The sequence below is a fragment of the Amblyomma americanum genome, chromosome 10 (genome assembly GCF_052857255.1).
Source record: "Amblyomma americanum isolate KBUSLIRL-KWMA chromosome 10, ASM5285725v1, whole genome shotgun sequence".
Taxonomy (NCBI): Eukaryota; Metazoa; Arthropoda; class Arachnida; order Ixodida; family Ixodidae; genus Amblyomma; species Amblyomma americanum.
The window spans coordinates 102,049,388-102,068,090 of record NC_135506.1 but is presented as its reverse complement, the minus strand read 5'-3'; the positions used below and the strand labels follow the sequence as shown (position 1 = coordinate 102,068,090).

The following is an 18,703-nucleotide window of genomic DNA, read 5'->3' as shown; positions in this document are numbered from 1 at the left end:
CATCGAAATGTGGGACGATTACAGCACCAGTTCCTTCCCACAAAAATTAGCTGCGATTTAACTACTGCTGAACCTGGTTAGAGCGCGAAAGCTGTGGTACATCGGGCAAGTAGATGCGGCTTGGCGTCTGTAACGTTGAGAAAATTGAAAATTGATTTTGAGGAAAGGAAACGATGCAATGACCTTCTCGCATATCGGCGTACAATTGAACCGCGCCATAAGGGAAGGAATAAAGGAGTGACTGAGAGAAGAAAGGAAGAAGCAAGTGCGGTAGTGCAGGTCTCCGGGATAATTTCGACCATGGTAAAAGAATGCAGCGCGAAAAAAACAAGGACGAACAGATGTGGACAGGACAAGGCGCTTTGTCCTGTCCACATCTGTTCGTCCTTGTTTTTTTCGCGCTGCATTCTTTTACCATGTTCACTACCCAACAAGCCCAAACAGCCGCTTTAGTTAATTTCGACCACCTGAGGATCTTTAACGCGCACTGACATCACACAGCGCAGGGGCGCCTTTTGCGTTTCGCGTCAATCGAAACGCGGCTAGCTGCCGGGATCGGGTTCGAACCCGGGTACTCTGGGTCAGTAGCGGAGCGCTCTAACCATTGAGCCACAGTGACGGGCAATGTACTTATGCGTTACAGCGTTCTAGACTACGATGATTTTGAGAAAAGGAAGAGCGCAAAACTTGCTCCCTTGTTCAGCCCTCCACTACAGTGTCTAGAATACTGCCGGTATATTTTAGGCACTGTACCTCCACTAAGGAACCTCTTTCTTCGTGTCTTCTTTCGATCCCTCCTTTATCCATTCCCTCATGGCGCGAATCAGATGTCCGTCAAGATGTGACACAAGTACTGTGCCATTTTCTTAAAAAAAACGTTTGTTTTTTCAGCTTGAAGCGGCGCAGCGTCTCTCCAATTGTTGCCGTTTCTGGTTTTACCGGCGGGGTCTAGGCGTCCGTCTCCGCCTCAGACCGCCGTATAGACGTCGCGGAGAGGAGAAAGCACGCGAGAAAGGTGACCACTTGTGACATTTGTAAAAATAGATAATGTGATTAGGAATACTATGTATGTTATGAGTTTATGGCATTCCTGATCGTTTTTTTTTTTTTTTTCAGATGTCACTAGTGGTCGCCTTTCCTGCGTCTTTTCTTCTGTCCGCGACGTCTATGCGGCGGACTGAGGCGGAGACGGTCGCCTATACCATAAACTCGGAACATCCACAGCAATGCCATTGATCTGTGTACACAGTGCAGCAACACAAGCGGCAGAAGCTAATGTGCGCGGCACTTTTTATTGATACCAAAGTTGCATACGATAACGTGACGCATGAGGCCATACTTGATACGCTAGAGGCTGTTGGAATCGGTGGACGGGTGTATAGGTGGATCTAAATCTATTTGACCAAAAGGGCATGTTTATTATGTGTGAAGAAGACTCCACTCTCCCGCATTACACCTACCGGGTCGTGCCCCAGGGCGAAGTGCTCAGTTCTACTTTGTTTAATCTAGCGCTTATAAGACACCAGGAGTACCTACCTAATACCGTCCTTATCTCTATGCATGCCGATGACATCTGCACCTGGGCCTCCTGCGTAACGCGTCTCCAGGTGCGAGCAAGACTACAGAGGGAAGCAACCATAACTTTCTCCTATCTTCGAGAGCAACGTCTGAGCGTGTTAGCCGAGAAGTGCGCTATAGTGGCATTTATGCGCAAAAGAATGACTCATTATCCGCTAACTATTGACGGCTATGTCGTTGCCTATCGTGCATCTCATCGTTTTTTAGGAATTGCTATAGATCGCAATTTATCATGGAGCCTGCATTGCAGTATTGTAAAGAAAAAGCTAATCTCTATCACTCACCTGCTCAGATTTAATTGCGGCAGATCATGGGGCTTGTTGATTCTATCAATGCTGCAGCTGTACAGAGCACTCTTTTTCGGATTTTTGCGGTATAGTGCACAAGTGCCTTCAAGCACATGCAAGACAAATTTGCGTGCCCTCAAACTATACAAGCTGAGGCATTTCACACATGCCTGCGTCTCCCTCGCAGAGTATCAACAGTTGCCATCATTGAAATCGCCCAGGACTACCCACTCTCGACGTATATAACCCTTGACAACCTGCGGATCCACATACGGTGTCTAAAAAGAATTCCCCAGCACCACCTTGTGCCAGTGGTGGATCAAAGACCACACGCAGCGCTTTCAAAGGTTATACCAGCCCGCCAGTCTTCCTTTCACAGTTCACCCCGACAGCACAGCCTTCCTCTGCGCTGTGGTGTCTTCAGGAGGCATGCGTACGCCTTACAATTGCGGGCATAACGAAAAAATCGACGTTAGTGACACCGGCCATTAAACAGCTGACACTCTACCTACTCCCCACCGCATATATTGACCGCACTCATGTGTATACAGATAGTTCGGTCCCAGGTACAAGTTCAACCTATGCCGTGGTCATTCCTGCGAGACAGACCTGTATTATCCAGCAAACTTCACGTCGGACAACCTCCACCGAGTCGGAATTGGCCGCTCTTGCAGCTGTGCCGTACATCGGTGAACAAGCACCCCACAAATAGGCTGTGTTCTGCGACTGAAAAGCAGCCCTACAGTGTCTTATTTCTGCTATACGCCATGGCAATCGCGATCAACTCGTAGCTGAATTAAGACATCTCCAACGCCAGGCGCAGGAAGAGGGTCACGACATCGTCTGCCAGTGGATACCGGGACACTTTGGCATTGTCGGAAACGACGCAGCTGACGCTCTAGCTCGAGCGGCTCACGGCGGTGCCAACATTGTCCAGACACCATTGACAAGAGCCGGCGCAGCAAGACACTGCGAATGCTTGGCCGAAGAAACTTTTAGCGTCATGGTCTTCTCCTCATGCCGTCTGTACCGCCTAGACCCCTTACTTACACTCAATCCTCCGTAAGGCCTCTCCCGCTGCGATGCTACGCTGTTGTGTCGCCTGTAGCTGGGAGTGGCGTTCACAAATGCCTACTCCCACTTAATCGCAATGGTAGACTCTCGTGCGTGTGAGATCTGTGGGTGCGACGAAACTATAGAACACCTTCTTTGTAACTGCCCTCGATTTCAGCGTGAGCGTGCACTCCTGGCTGAAACACACTGCCGTTTAGATCCTCGGCTCCTTACTGAAGCCATGATTCTGGGTCCTTAGAGTAAGCTTTCATCGCAGAGGACAGCTTTGAAGGCACTTTTCAAGTTCTTGAAGGACTCAGGACTGAGTGCAAGGTTGTTAACTATCAGTGCGTGCCCTGTGCACCCTGCAAGTAATGACCCACGGACACGTGGAAAAGTGATCATCTCCCTTTGTTGTCTCCCCTTTCTGTCTCTCCCTCCATTCCCATTCCCACGTGTAGGGTAGCATACCGGGCGCTGCATAGGGTAGTTAATCTCCCTGCTATTCCGTTTGTCTTTGTCTTTCTCATAACATACACAGATTCATAACTCAATAAACAGATTATTGCTCGGGAACAACCAGAAATACTCCAATAACAATAAAAAAATGCCTGCTGTGAAACCGTGATGGGTGTATGTATGGGCAGCACATGCCATTTAGCTCAACAACATCACGGTAGAATGACAACAGATTGTCTTGAACCAGTATCTGTTTATTATAGAAAAACAGCCCATGGGCTCAAACAAAAATATATCGAGAAATAAAACGCGAAACAAATAAAGCATCGCTCAAGAAGGCCTCAAGCCTTCTCCCACCTTCCTCACACCAGCCAACGTCGGCAAACACCGAACGCCAGCAGCTCAGAGGTAAAAGAGGGTGGAGGAGAGGCGCGGGTTGCGCTCCGCGTGCAGCGACTGGCCCGCGAGGAAGGCCAGCTTGTGGGCGTACTGGCACGGGGCCGGCACGCGGATGGTGCCCGGCCAGTTGAAGTAAGGGTGGGTCAGCTTGTAGGCCAGGCGCTGCATGTTGTCCGGCTTGAGGCCCGTCGTGTCGTAGATGACGTTGTAGTGCGTCGGGGCCACGGTCCCCTGGCGCACGCTCTGCGACACCAGGAAGAAGTCGTAGCGCTCGGGGCGCGTGACCTCACTGTCGACCACGGTGCCCGGTGGCGGGTTGGTCACGTGGTCACGACCCGACACGAAGAAGCGCGTCGAGATGCGCTTGGTCACCACCACGAAGGACAGCTTGTGCTCCCCGCCCGGGAAGAGCGCTTGCAGCGAGGCCAGGATCTGATCTATCTCCCACACCTTCACCTGCGCGCGCGCACAACCGAGACACGCTTCAGTCGCGCCCGCTGCCGCCACCAGCATCACCTGCCAGTGCATTTCTGTGAAAGCAGAGGGCATTTGAAGTTACCAAAGATTAGTTGGACGATTGCTGGCTCAAAGGCAGAGAGGTGCCATAAGGATAAGAGTGAAGGACTGAAATACGGAGAATTGTGAGACCAATTTATATCATATTAAAAAAAATTGTGAGATTACTGTGGCACCCGCATTGAAGGAATGCGTAAGCATTTATGCCTCCTCGCCCCTCTTTGCTTAAATTAAGTACCATCATTAACCATTTTGAGTTAATAACTTGGCGCCATGCTTCGTTTTAAAATATGGCACCAGGCTTTGCTCCGTCTTCACTTCTGGTTTTTCAGATTTGTCGGCACGCTTTAGCTCCACCTACTTGCGGTGTTTACAAATTTTACGCCAATTTTGCTCCAGCCCAGCCCACTTTCGGGACATTTTTGGCTCTAATAAATTACCCCACATGCACCTCATGATTTCCCCTGCGAGATTTTTTGATGCTCAATCTAACGCAAACATTGTTTTTCTTATAACTCAATTCGTTCGAACGTTGTCGTGATAGCATATAGTGACCAGGAGCTTCACCAGGAGATTTCACCCAAGCCCCAGTGGCAGCCGTGTTGGTGTATATTGATCGAACATGGTGGAAGCCCGCGCGCAAGTCTAATCTGCTTGTCGCCACTTGCTCGGGCTTCCAACATCGAATTTTCATGTTGCACATCATCACACAGCCCCCGTCACCTCATGTGGAAACCACCAAAAAACAGTATGCTTAAACTTTCGATTACCGCACTGTATTGCCGCGAGTTTGGTCCAGAGCAAGACGTGCATGCCTGTCACATACTTTCTAGCCATGATGACATCCTCATGGAAAATCGACCACTCACGCAGGTGCCATCTGCAATGCTTCCAATATCCGCACATTTCCTCATGCTATTCGGAACTCCCGGGAATCAAATCAGTGCGTACGTACATGCCAGATGCTCAGAGCTCCAGTCTCTTGATTCCTAATCCTATTCTATTACTCCGAAATTCAGCCTGCCTTGCGATAAAAAGTTACCGTTCTCGGAAGAAAATCTAAGTTTACTGTGGAATAAAATCTTTCTGTAATCACTACAACGCCTCGGCAAAAAGTTAAGCGTGGTCCACTACTGCAGTTTCCTGCAGGATCAAACTTCCAACATGGAGGCCGCATCATCTCTAGCGGACACGAGATGTAAAAATACCCGTGTAGTCTACAATATAAATGAAAGTTAAAGAACAGCTTGTAAAAATTAATTAGCCACCGGTGGTCTAAATTATCAACCTGCCCTCCACTACACCGTATCTCGCAGCCTTCATGCAGCTTTGATACCCTAAGTGCCAAATGTTTTTAGGCGATTGAGTATACATCCCGTTCAGTCGAAAAGCCGTTGTCGTATTCGGCCCCCCGTGTCGGAAATAATGGGGGTTGCGTAAAACAAATCTTACCATGCCAAGCGTTTTCCGCAGAATGTTCCGGATTCTCTCTTATGATTCAGCGTTTCGCGCAGTATAAACTTACTAAGTTCGATTCTGGCTCGCGGCAGGAATTCGAACCAGCGTTTTATAATCGGGGCTGCGTAAAAAATCCTCTCATGCTAATCTGCGGTTCTAGTGATTGAGGATACATTGGAGTGGGATGGGCGATGACGAGGTAAGGAAATAATTAGATTTAATTGAAAAATTGACATATTAAAGAAAATAAAAAATGTAAAAAGCGGTGTTTGAAGATGTCAGAATTCCCAGAATGATATGTCAATGCTTTACGATGCTATTTAAGACAATTTAGGGGGTAAATGAGAAATTTTTAAGCTGAAACAATTGAGAAAAATATAAAAATGCGTTCAAAGGTGTCAAACTGCTAAGAATGGAAAACCTAACCCACTCCGCTATCGCATTATACCGTTAATGCGAAGTTTAAGCGCCCTGTTCAATTTTTTTGATGTGATAGCATTAAATGGACCATGAAGGCGAAAACTCGCCAGCAACGTCTACGTGAAGCACCCGCCTTAAAGGGACTTCCCTCTCTTCACCCTCCACCTGTCAACTGTCCTCTTGCAGGGGAGAGAAGCAAGACGTGGGTCGATGAATGAGGATGAGGCCCATGCTCAGAATATATAGCCTCCCAGGGAACGCTGTGTGCGAAATTGAAGCTTCCTGGATCCATTCCTTCTCGCACAGCTCGGGAAGAACAACATGGTTTTCAGAGGCCCACCAGTGGCTCTGTTTGAAATGGACACCTTCCTGTGCAGAGGTATCCCTTACAAAAATTTCTTTAGACAGTCAATACAGTGTCTATGGACAAATGCTAGAGAGAAGTCTGTAGGCAATACTAATCCTATAGGCAGTCTATACTCATTCTATAAATTTATGGCCATACACTTTTAGTTGACTTTTGTCTGTAGACATTCTATAGACTATGAATAGACAAAGAAATATCTATAGGAAGGCAATAGAGTCTATAACAAGTTTATAGACTATCTATAGACCATTTTTGTAAGGGATATCGCATAACCACTACCGCACTGCTCTGGTGGTGGTATGATGAATTGCCACAATCTCAGATTTTGAATAGAAAACAACTGGAGAAGACTGGGTAGTGGAAGACAATGGACTCAGAATTGGAATAGATATATAATTAGAATAAAATGAAAACTGCAATAGAATGGTGAGGCGAAGAAGAATGCTGTAATATTTCCTCTGCATGAATCCAACTGATCCCTCTAAAATGTGTTTTCTTCCCAGCTACGAAACACACATTAGCAAACACTTATCAATACCTTGCAGTATGAGAGGGCAAAAATGACGAAGTCTGTCTCGCTAGGACGTTTTAGCACCCGCAAAATGCTTGCCAGGATGTAATGAATCCTCGCACCCATGTATTTATTTTCAGTGATGACGAACGCCAAAAAACAGGTACACCATGTTATTATCTAGAAAGATGGTTAGAAAAATTCTTTCTGCGACCTTCAACGGTCCGTCCAGGTGGGAGAGATAAGATGAGGCGACGCCTGCATCATCCAAGCCACGCAGTTTTCGAAGCTACACAGTGCCATATACCAGGCCATAATCACGTCTTCAAAATTCCTTTTTTCTAAAAGCTGCAAAGAGAAAGGTGGGCATGCCTCTCGACCAGTAAATGTTGGAAACTCTTGAGAACTGGCATCCCCTGCCAAGAACAGTAATAGAGTCTCGATGTATTTCTACTGAAAGTCGACAGAAACTATATTTGAATTTTTTGAGGGATGGCATTAGCATCGGCCAGCTACATATCTCATTGAGACTATCTTAATAACCACAATAGTTATGTAGCAATAGATGACAATTTAGCTAAGCAGCTTACCTGTAAAACTTATTAGCTTGTATTTGGATATTTATGGTTAATGGGTTATATGGGTTTAACGTCACAAAGGGACTTTGGCTATGAGGGACACCGTAATGAAGGCCTCCGGAAATTTCGTATGTTCGCCACCACTACAGTAACAGCGCAAAATGCCTGCACTACGAACCTGCATTACAATCCACATGCACTTACATTCTTTGATTTTATTTAAATAATACTGCAGAGCTCGAATGGTCCAGGAAGGTTGGGAAAAAACTAGAAAAAATGAGCATTCGTAAAGCCAAGAAATAACAATACAGTTCAATGGTCACAGTACACATTTTGAGAACATTTAGGCTCTGCCTTAACAATATGACGTGACAGCATAAAAGGTTGATTCCCATATGTGCAGAAGGTCAGTCTGTACATTCAAAGAACCATGGGACACCTCATACCCCTCCTAGTGCAGTCGTGCAGCGGTTAAGCAATGAGAAACGTGCCTTCGCCCTTGTGTGCCCCGCGTTTCTCTTTTCGAGCGACCAATCATTAACTGCCATCTACGATGGTGGGGAGCTTGCTCCCTATCCGTTAGGTAGGTAGCGACGCCACTGCAAGGCCACCTGACCTAGATGGCCCACCTGCCTCCTGGGTTGCTCTGTGGGCACCACCTGCCATAGTTATGCTCGTGACTTTACTTAAGTTTGTCAAGGAAGCGTCCGTCTGCAATGAAGGTCAAATTGACCAAAACAGTTACCACGTGACCTCGCTACATTACAACAACAGTGGTGTAGTAAAGTCAGCGCGAACCGCGCAGCATCTCGAACAATGGTCGGCAGTGAACAACAACGTTTATTGCCCAGAACCGCGATTATATACCCTCTCGTACTGAGAGGGTTACAGAAGAGGGAGAGAAGCATGAACGATAGGAACTCAGGCCAATAGGGGGGCGTGCGGCTGCCTTCGCTGGTCAGCACAAACCAAACAATTACAACATTTCTCCTCCCTTAAAAGTGAAACCGCTGTACCGGTTTTCTTATTCTGGTCGATCGTCTGAGCGTGGGCTGCAGGGGGTCAGTCAATCCCGCCGGAACCACTGGACGCTCCGTGATTGCTGGAGATGGTACTTCACTCTGGTCGGCTGCTAGCGGCTGAGGGCTTTGTTCTTGTTCCGACCCAGTGGTACTGGGCGTATGCACAGGTGACAGATCCGCACTGGTCACCTGGTCAGGACCGCCTTCTAACTGCGCTCTTGCAGTGGCCTCTACAGACGCAGTCCCTGGCGTAAACTCTTGACGACGGCGGACTTGGTCGACGTGGCGCTGCACTGCTCCGGTTGGCGTGTTCACTGTTACCATTCTCGCCCCCGAAGTGGTCTGTACCCTCCCAGGCACCCATCTTTTGCCGGTGCCGTAATTTCGCACGTATACGCTGCTGCCTGGCGAGATGGTCCAGTCGTGAGCGTCCGACGACGAGTCCACAGCTCTGGGTGGGAGACAAGTGTCTAGTCGGGAACGCAGCTGATAGCCGAGAAGCATCTCGGAAGGTGACCTTCCTTCTCTTTGGGCGGTCCGCCTGTAATTGAATAACAACCGCATGAGGTTATCTTCCAGCTGTCCGTCTCCCATTTTCCGCAACCCGTCCTTCACGGTCCGAACCGCTCTTTCTGCTGCTCCGTTAGATTGGGGATGGAAAGGCGCAGTGCGCAGGTGCACGATATTGTTTTTCGATATGAAAGTGGCGAATTCTTGACTTGTGAATTGTGTGCCATTATCGGACACGATTGTGCGTGGCACGCCAAACCGGCAAAACATGCTCCTTAAGCATCGGATTGTACTAGCTGTATTTGCGTGCTGCAAGGGTACTGCTTCAATCCACTTCGTGTGGGCATCAACCACTATTAGTATCATCTTGCCTGCTAACGGGCCTGCAAAATCGATGTGTATACGAGACCACCGGACCGCTGTCTTTGGCCAACTCACTGGTGGGGCTGCCGTAGGCATTGGCAGGCTTTGCACGCAGTTGCGGCACTGCGCAGACAAGTTTTGAATGTCCCTGTCCAGGCCTGGCCACCAAAATAATGACCGCGCGACTGATTTCATTGACGAGGAGCCCTGATGCGTTTCATGTAGCAGCTGCAGCATCCGTTCCCGCGCTTTCCGCGGTATCACCACTCTGTTGCCCCAGTAGATCAGACGGTGAGCCAACGATAGCTCCAGCTTACGATCAAAAAACGGCAACAAGTCTGGCGCCATTCCTTTAGTGGTTTGAGGCCATCCATGCAAAATGAAGTGCGTGACACTGGCTAACATCGGGTCCTTGGCCGTCAGCTCCTGCAATTCGTGCGTCGTCACTATACCTTCTTCCAGGGATTCCAATGAAAGGACATATTCCGGCGGTTCACCATCGGTCCCCGGTTCCATAGTCGGCGCTGGTAGCCTGCTGAGGGCATCTGCTGTCAGCAGCTGTTTCCCTGGCACGTACTGTAGCTTGTACTGGTAGCCACCCAAGAATAGCGCCCACCGTTGAATTCGCGCGGCAGCCATCGGTGGCGTCTGGCGGTCAGGTCTGAGCAGTCCCAGCAGTGGTTGATGGTCGGTCACCAGGGTAAACTGCCGACCTAGAAGATAGTCACGAAAGCGAGAAACGCCAAAGATGAGGGCTAGTGCTTCTCGCTCCAGCTGCGAGTAGTTTTGTTCTGCTTTTGTAAGTGTTCTGGAACGGAACCCAATTGGCCTGTGCTCATTTCCTATCGAATGAAACAGCACTGCGCCCACACCATACGGAGATGCGTCACACTCTAGTTTCAGCTCCTTGTTAGGATCAAAATGCACGAGAATTTGTGCATTTTTGAGGCTTTGTTTAGCTCGCTCGAACGCCAACTGCTGCGGCTGTAGCCACTCCCAACGGCTTCCTTTTTCCATGAGCCGATATAACGGGCTGAGCACAGTCGACATATTCGGCAGAAACCGTGCGTAGTACGTGAGCATACCAAGGAACGAACGTAGCTCGCTCACGTTACTCGGGCGCGGGGCTTGCATGATGGCGTCTACGTTCTTTTCCATAGGGTGTAGGCCTTGCCGATCGATACGATGCCCGAGGTAAGTCACTGAAGGCTGCCGGAACTTGCATTTGTCGGCCCTAAGCTTGACACCATGCTCTCGGAATCGTTCCAACACTTTCTTGAGCCGCGCTTCCTTGTCCCCTTTGCCTTCTGACACTAACACGTCGTCAAGGTAAGCTTGGACGCCTGGTAGCCCGCCGAGTACAGCGTCCATCTTCCTTTGAAATATAGCTGGGGCAGAAGCTATACCAAACGGGAGTCTGTTGTAACGAAAAAGTCCGCGATGTGTGTTAATGATACAAAGTCCGCATGACGCTTCGTCAAGGGGCACTTGGTTGTACGCGTCCTTCAAATCCAAGGTGCTAAAGTATTCACCTCCATTTAAGTTTGCGAACATGTCCTCGATCACTGGAAGAGGGTAATGCTCGATATCACAGGCAGGGTTAAGCGTGACTTTGAAGTCTCCGCATATTCTTACGGTGCCATCTTTCTTCAAGACAACTACGATGGGCGTAGCCCATTCTGAATGTTGCACAGGAGATAAGACACCAAGGGACAATAACCGATCAATTTCACGAGAGACCTTATCACGGAAAGCGTAAGGAAGTGATCTGGCCTTACAGAATTTCGGTGTCGCCGTTTCCTTTAGTTTTAGGCTGGCTGGCGGTCCCTTGATGAGCCCCTGGTCTATCGAAAAAACATCCTTATACTCAGCGAGCAGTCTGTTCACCATGTGGTCACTCGGCGTGTTTCCTGTTGTCGAATCCGGCGCAGTGAGTTCTTCCATCGTAACACCCGTCTTGCCAAGTGCCGCAATCAGATCGCGGCCGCATAGGCTCGGTCCTGAACAGTCAAGCACCACGAGTGGACAGGTTACAGACACGTTCTTGAATTGCACCGGAAGTTCAAGTTCGCCAAGCACCGGCAGTTGTCCCGCGTAACATGACAACTTCACATGCGGCGATTTCAAGCGTGGCCACTGCGCTCTGTGTCGGTCGTAAACGTTCCGTGATATGACGCACACCGGGGATCCTGTGTCCACTTCCATGTCCAGATCTATTTCCCCCCACCGAAATGTGCGGCGTAACGGTGGTTCCAGGCCGTTTTTCCTACCAGAAATTAGCGTCCAGATGTGTGCCTCATCCTTGTTCTCGTTTCTAGACGCGGTTTCAACTGTCAGTGTCTTGACACTCGCGGTTCGCCTAGCAGCATTTTCATCTGTTCTCGCCCTGTAGCATTTCTTCGCCAAATGACCACGTTGCCTGCAGCGGAAACACCGTGCGTTAGCCCAGCGGCAGGCGTTATCATCGTGCTTCGTGCTTCCACATCGTCCGCACTCTTGCGCTGCCCCGCTGGTATCTCGCGACGAAGAGCGATGACTGGCTTGCATTCTTAGCACCGTTGGTGGTGCTCCACTGATATCGTTTGCATCGTTCTCGGCTGTTTCTGCTGCTATTGCCAGCGCTTCGGCCTCCTCCAGCGTCAAGTCTTTCTTCGCCAGTAACTGCTTGCGTAGGTTAGTTGAGCGTACACCGCAAACAATTCTATCCCGCAGCATTCGGTCTAGCGCACTCCCAAAGTTGCAGCCGTCTGCTATGCGCCGTATTTCGACCAGAAATGCGCGCACTGCCTCACCCTCTTGCTGGCAACGGGTGAAAAATTTATAGCTCTCCGCTATCTCGTGACGCTTCGGGTCGTAGTAGCTGTTTAAAGCTGCGACTGCTTCATCATAGGTGAGGGAATTCGGTGTCCGGGGTGCAATCCGTCCCGCTAACACTTGCACCGTCTGCGTGCTGAGTGCTGCCACAAGCAAGGCTCGCTGCTGCTTTGAGTCAGTAATAGCATTGGCTTCAAAATATGCTTCTGCCCTTATAAGGTACGCTTTCCACTTATCTGACGTGTCGTCGAAGGTCGGGAGCTGCAGGCTGGTCATAGTTCTCGTCGGTGCTTCAAGTTGCGACAGGCTGTCGGCTTCAACTTTTACCGCATGGGTAGTTTCCGCACTCGTCGCCACTGTAGTAAAGTCAGCGCGAACCGCGCAGCATCTCGAACAATGGTCGGCAGTGAACAACAACGTTTATTGCCCAGAACCGCGATTATATACCCTCTCGTACTGAGAGGGTTACAGAAGAGGGAGAGAAGCATGAACGATAGGAACTCAGGCCAATAGGGGGGCGTGCGGCTGCCTTCGCTGGTCAGCACAAACCAAACAATTACAACAAGTGGGTATATTGCGCCTGAATAGATACCTATACTTTCGACTCGTTATATACATGCTAGTATATTGGTGCCATTTTCATAAATTCTGGGGGCCACCTGCTTGATGCAGAATGTCCAAAATGGTGCCAAATGATGTGACATATTCCAGATGATAAAACTGCTAATTGAGATGAAGCCGAAAATATATGCGAGATTCGCACCAACGACCTTCCCAACCCAAACGTAAATTCTGAGGGTGTTCAGGCGGCCATTGCGGCCGAACCGCCCGTAGGAGGGGGTTCCGGTTGGTGTCAAACGATTAGTCCTGTTGTGCTGCACACGTTTATAACATTCATTACCTGACATAACGAGAAAATATACCGGATATAGCGAACCTGTCTGTAAATTGCAATAGAAGTGCAAAATCCATGATGTAGATGGCGCTGCTTGTGTCTTAGAAGGGATGTTTCTGGAAAGGAAACATTCTCGAACATTCGCATTTACTCTTGCTCATGTTTGCTGAGCACACCGTTGCAAATACGAAGCTCCCGTAGCTAGCACTGTGAAGTCGAACACTGGGGAAGCGTTGGCGGAGAATTTTTTCGTTCACAATGCCAACGCCGGGTGTTCTGGGTAACGAGGCCTCTGACGCTATCGCGTTAAAACTGCAGGTAAACAGAGTACCACCTGAAATGCTCACCTGGGGGATCTGTCCGTTGGACACCCCGTCGCGGAAGAAGATGATGCGGTCGGGCGAGGCGCCGTCGTTGCACTGCGAGTACTGGCGCAGTGCGTCGCGCAGCAGCGAGGCGAGCGATTTGCCCAGCCCCTCGTGGGTGTCGTAGAAGGAGACGCGCTGGTACCAGCGCGTCAGGCTCTTATTCATGCTGGCCACGAATGCGCCCGCAGAGCGATTGGGCGTGCTCGAATCCGGGTAGGTGTCGTAGCCGATAACCATGGTGCTGACCAGCGGGATCTCCAGGCACCAGGCCTAACCGCCCAGCTTGCAGTTCAGCTGCACCGCCACCTTGGTGGCCACAGAGCGGGTGGTCTTGCGGTTGCCGATGGTGCGGGCAAGGATCACCTGGAAACAATGAGGGTCATCATCACCATTATGCACTGTACTGCGTTAGCCATGACTTTGCTTTCCTGAGTCTACTTGCCTCATCTGACCCTACAGCTCCTTGCTACGTTAACACTTACATACACGTCGACCAACTTTCACACCTAGACAGCCCTCGCGTCGCTCTTGGCGTAAGTGTTTACAGTGCTGGGAAAAAAGGCAGCAGCTAATCTTGACAGCAATATACATTACAGTACGACCAACTAGACAGTGATGCTCCTCACTTGAGAATTGCTCGGTGCTCACCATGTCAAATGAAGTGATTATTCTCTTTGCGCACAGCATTCTCGCCAGTTATGAACTGGAGCCTCCAATTATACAAACGAAACAAACTGAACAATAACTGAAATGAGGTAATTCTAAATTATTTGAGTCCTGGAAAGCACACAACATCACAGCACACCATACATTTTCCCTATTTTGCAGACAAAGGGCAAAGGGAACACTCATTCCAACTGATAATAATAATAATAATGCTTGTTTGCATCAAATGCAACATACATGATGCTGTTGGTCTACAGAAAAAGCTGTAATGAGCACAGCTTGACGAAGCCGCAGGCCCCCTGTACAATGGCCATCTTGTGAGCATCGCAAGAACAGAGTCAGGAGAAGTCTTGAAAAGTAAATCCAGAATTTTTACTGGATCTTGCTACCCGCTTCGGGCGGCAAAGAACAATAGCCTCGGCCTACCTGCGTGTGGAGGCCGAGGTCAACGCAGGCCTCCTTCTTGATCAGGTCGTAGCGGTCCTTCCGGTTGTTGGGAAGCACGATCATAACCAGCTGAATATTGCCCCTTCTTGCAAGCTGGTTGAGGCCTTGTACGAAGCCTGAGGGCCGGTCATCGTCCAGCAGCACCAGGCGCGATTGCGCGATCTTGACGCCCATGGGCGGGCACACGGACATCAGGGTGCGCACGAACTCCGTCACGTTGGCCTCCTCGCGCCGGTGGCAGAGGACGATCCACGAATCGACGGCGACGGCCACGTGCAGCAGCCAGTCGCGCGTCTCGCGCGAGAAGTCGGCCGTGGCCGCGCTGTAGCGGTACGCGTTGCTGCCCTGCATCACATTCTCGGGCGGCAGCACGCGGGCGTCGATTGTGACGAGCGAGTCGTCGAACCGGATACCCCAGTTGTCCATATCATTGCGGATGGCCTCTTTGTTGTTGATGCGCTCCATGAGCTCGAGCAGGTTCCGCACCCGTTTGGAAGGCTCCACGCGGGTGTGCTGAGCCAGGTCCCGCATCACAGACACGTTGGCCCGCATCTGCTAGAGAATCGAGGGCCCATTAGACAGCGACTGTGGTTTGTGGTATATAACCGTCCCAAATGAACTTACACTATGAGGGACGCCGTAGTGGAGGGTCTCCAGATATTTTCGACGACCACCTGGAGTTCTTTAACGTGCACTGACAATGCACGGCACACAAGTCTCCACAAATTCGCCTCCATCGAAATGCGACTGCCGCGGCCAGGATCGAATCCGCATCTTTCAGGACACCAGGCGAGCACCATGACCACTCAGCCACCGCGGTGGCGGACAGTGGCACTTATATGAGTAGCTTCAACTGTTCAGAGACGGCCAACAATTTCCGGTCGGGTACCAGAAGGCCCGTATACACATTATGTGCTAAACCACCTTACGGGACTTTGTAGGAGCACATGTGCTATTGGCGACCACGACACCTAGCGGGCTATGCATTAAGTGCCCACCAAGTGCGTAAATTCATATTGGCATGCCTTAAACCAAAGAACGGTAAAAGATGCTGATGCCCTCCCATCCACGAGCCCGTTGCTCCACAAACGTTTGCAGCACCTTCAAATCAATTCAAACAAAAACAATATAAGAAGCAGAACCACAAACCACCATTTCTGCTTTCCAACCTTTCGATGTAAAATTCAGATTTTTAGTATAAGTCTTAAACATTTGCAGCACTTGTATTGTAATGCAGTAAAACCACGCCAAGCCCGCTCAAGGCATACTCGCATAAGCAATAGGTGTGCTTAAAAAGTTGCAGCATGAAGTACCCTGCCACCGTTCCCATTCAGCCTCATATCCTGATGCCCGCTTACAGCATAGTGGCTTATAGCAAACATTTCGGTTAATGCGTGCCGATCCCGTAAAGGGCTGAAGGAGTATCTCATAGCACACCCACGAGTACGCCGCGCATCGCAAAGAAGCAAGCTTCACGGGTATTATGTCGATACGGTTACTGCGTATACTATAGCACGCTTGAAGCTGCTGACACGCTCGGAGAGCGATCTCTTTAGACCGAGACTGTGGTAAGCAATCGGAGCGAAGCATTTGATTCGCTCCGATGCTTCCGAATGCTCTTCAACGGTGGGAAGCATTCGGAGCGAAGTACCGATGCTTCCCACCATCGAAGATAACGCCTGAGAAGTGCTCGTAACCGTTTACAGTGGAAAAGAACTCTAGAAACTGTCACTTTTCAAGCTTAGAGACAGATAGTGCATTTTAGGCGGCACTATAGCGTGGTCCGATAGCGACACTGTTGCCTCTGTCACTGTGGAAACGCCATCGAGGAAGCTTAAGACGGGCTTCTCCTGTTCCAAGCAAAACGGCCGGGGCCTAGCGGAGAAATAAGCGGGCGTCTAGTGGGGAAATTTAGTGCCGATTGAAACGCCCTGGAAGCTGCGCTAGTATAGCCTCTAGGCCTATAAGAGAATAACAAATTTATGTGGTCATGCGCGAATAAAAATGGCAGTTAATTTTCGCCTAAATTCTATAAACGTGGGAAAGGAGAACTGCATAAAGCCTAGCCACTCAAATGCAACCGCACGAAAAGACACGGCACGGCATGAGAGATTGCTCATGTGACTCCGACCATAATGGCTGTCGCGCGCTGTGAGCGGACAGGCGGAGTGCGCTGGCGACGCGCTACGGGTGAGGGCATTGGCCAAGCGGTGCGCGCTAGGATTGTAAACGATGGCGGCACCGTCGGCAGTGATGGCACAAAGCCACAAACAGCGCAAGATCTTTCTCCAGGATAACCCATTTTAGTAGTGTTTTCCGACTAAAACGGTACAGTACGGTATATGGGGTTCAATGTCCCACAGCAACACAAGCCATGAGCAACGCCATAATACAGGGCACGGAATAATTTAGATCACCTGGGGTTCTAATAGCGTCCGCGTGTTCTGTCCTTGATGGAGTGACTATTATTGATGCAGTACTAAGTGCAATATGACGATAATAGGACGTAGCATAGGAAAATACTTGAGGTGTCGCCATGCAGTCGTCACGCTCGCCTTTCGGTCTCGAACCAATCGGCGCGGCGGACTGAAGCGGACCTGCCCGTTCCATGGACACCTTCGGAATACGGCCTCAAGCGTCCATGACACGATGTAAAATGTAAATTCTAAACTGAGGGAGTTTAAGCTCCGCATTTATGTCGACCACCTGAGATTCTTTAACGTCCGCTCACATCGCACAGTACCTGGGCTCCTTTCGTGCTTCGCTTCCATCGAAGCACGCAGACATGAGCCCAGGTCTTAGGGCTCAGTAGCCGATCGCTCTAACCACAAGGCCACCGCGGAGAGTGGAGTAGCATAGCATTCACAGCAGATGTACTCTACTCCAAACAGGACGTCTGGTACTTCAGCAGAGTAAACCAGCGAAATTCGATAGACGACGTCGCGAATGACGCAGTGGCAGATAGTAATGCACTACGACAGCCATGTTCCCGTTGTCCCGAGCGCTGTCCTGCCTTTATCCTGTAAGCAACAGGTGGCACTTATTCTATATTCTATATTCTATATTATATACACTGCACTGTTGCGCCGCTCACTGCACACTCATGAGAATCGGTCGACGCCGTTGGTTGGAAGGAGGTCCTTTGACGGGGAAAAGCCGCTTCGTTCTTGAGGTGTATCCAACTGCAGCCGTGCTCATAAGAATGAGTGAGATTTGGGATGGCCACCATCCATGCCAGAGTCCGAGGCATTTGAACCAATTAACCCCGCTACCGGTGACTTCGCTGAACTCCCGTACACACCCAACAGCTTCGCTTATGCTCTCCTGATCAACCGTGAATACAGCAACGTCGTCAGCATACGCCAGCAGCTTAACTTCAGCAGCTTGCAACCTAAAGCCATTAATACTATTGTCTTCTAATATTTTCCTACACAGTGTTTCGATGTAAATACAAAATAAGAGAGGGCTGAGGGGGCAGCCCTGACGCACCGAACGCTGCACGCTAATGGGGGCCCCCAGGCACTTGTTAACAATCAATCTTGTCGTGCAGTTTCGATACGCCAGGGCTACACCCTCGCGGATAACTGAACCGACATTCACATGGTCTAAAACGGAAAACAAGATTTCATGAGAAACACAATCAAAAGCTTTTTCGAGATCAATCTGAAGCATAGCCACCCGCCCATTAATTGCATCGCAGGTTTCAAGTACACTGCGTGCTTTGTGAATGTTGGAAAAAATCGATCGCCCTTTTATTCCACATGTCTGGTGGGGTCCAACAATTTCCTTTATCACTGTCTGTAGTCTTCGCGCCAATACCCTGATAAAAATTTTGTAGTCCACATTAGTGAGTGCTATCGGTCGATATGCGGTAACAGATTTTAATTTCTCTATATCATCAGTTTTCGGTATGAGTACCGTATGGGAGGTCCCAAAAGACGGAGGCAAAAAGTTTATTCCATAGGCTTCGTTAAACATTGTACATAGCACCG

At 49.6% G+C, this 18,703-nt stretch overlaps 2 pseudogenes across 1 annotated transcript; both read right to left on the bottom strand.

The window, feature by feature from the left end:
* Nucleotides 1-3,654: 3,654 nt before the first annotated feature.
* Nucleotides 3,655-15,263, bottom strand: LOC144108581 (piwi-like protein 1 pseudogene; annotated as a pseudogene). Its single transcript, XR_013309491.1, has 3 exons — nucleotides 14,691-15,263; nucleotides 13,578-13,961; nucleotides 3,655-4,232 (listed from the first exon to the last, which is right to left on the bottom strand). The product of XR_013309491.1 is annotated as a piwi-like protein 1 pseudogene (transcript).
* Nucleotides 9,655-12,884, bottom strand: LOC144106434 (uncharacterized; annotated as a pseudogene).
* Nucleotides 15,264-18,703: the final 3,440 nt, after the last annotated feature.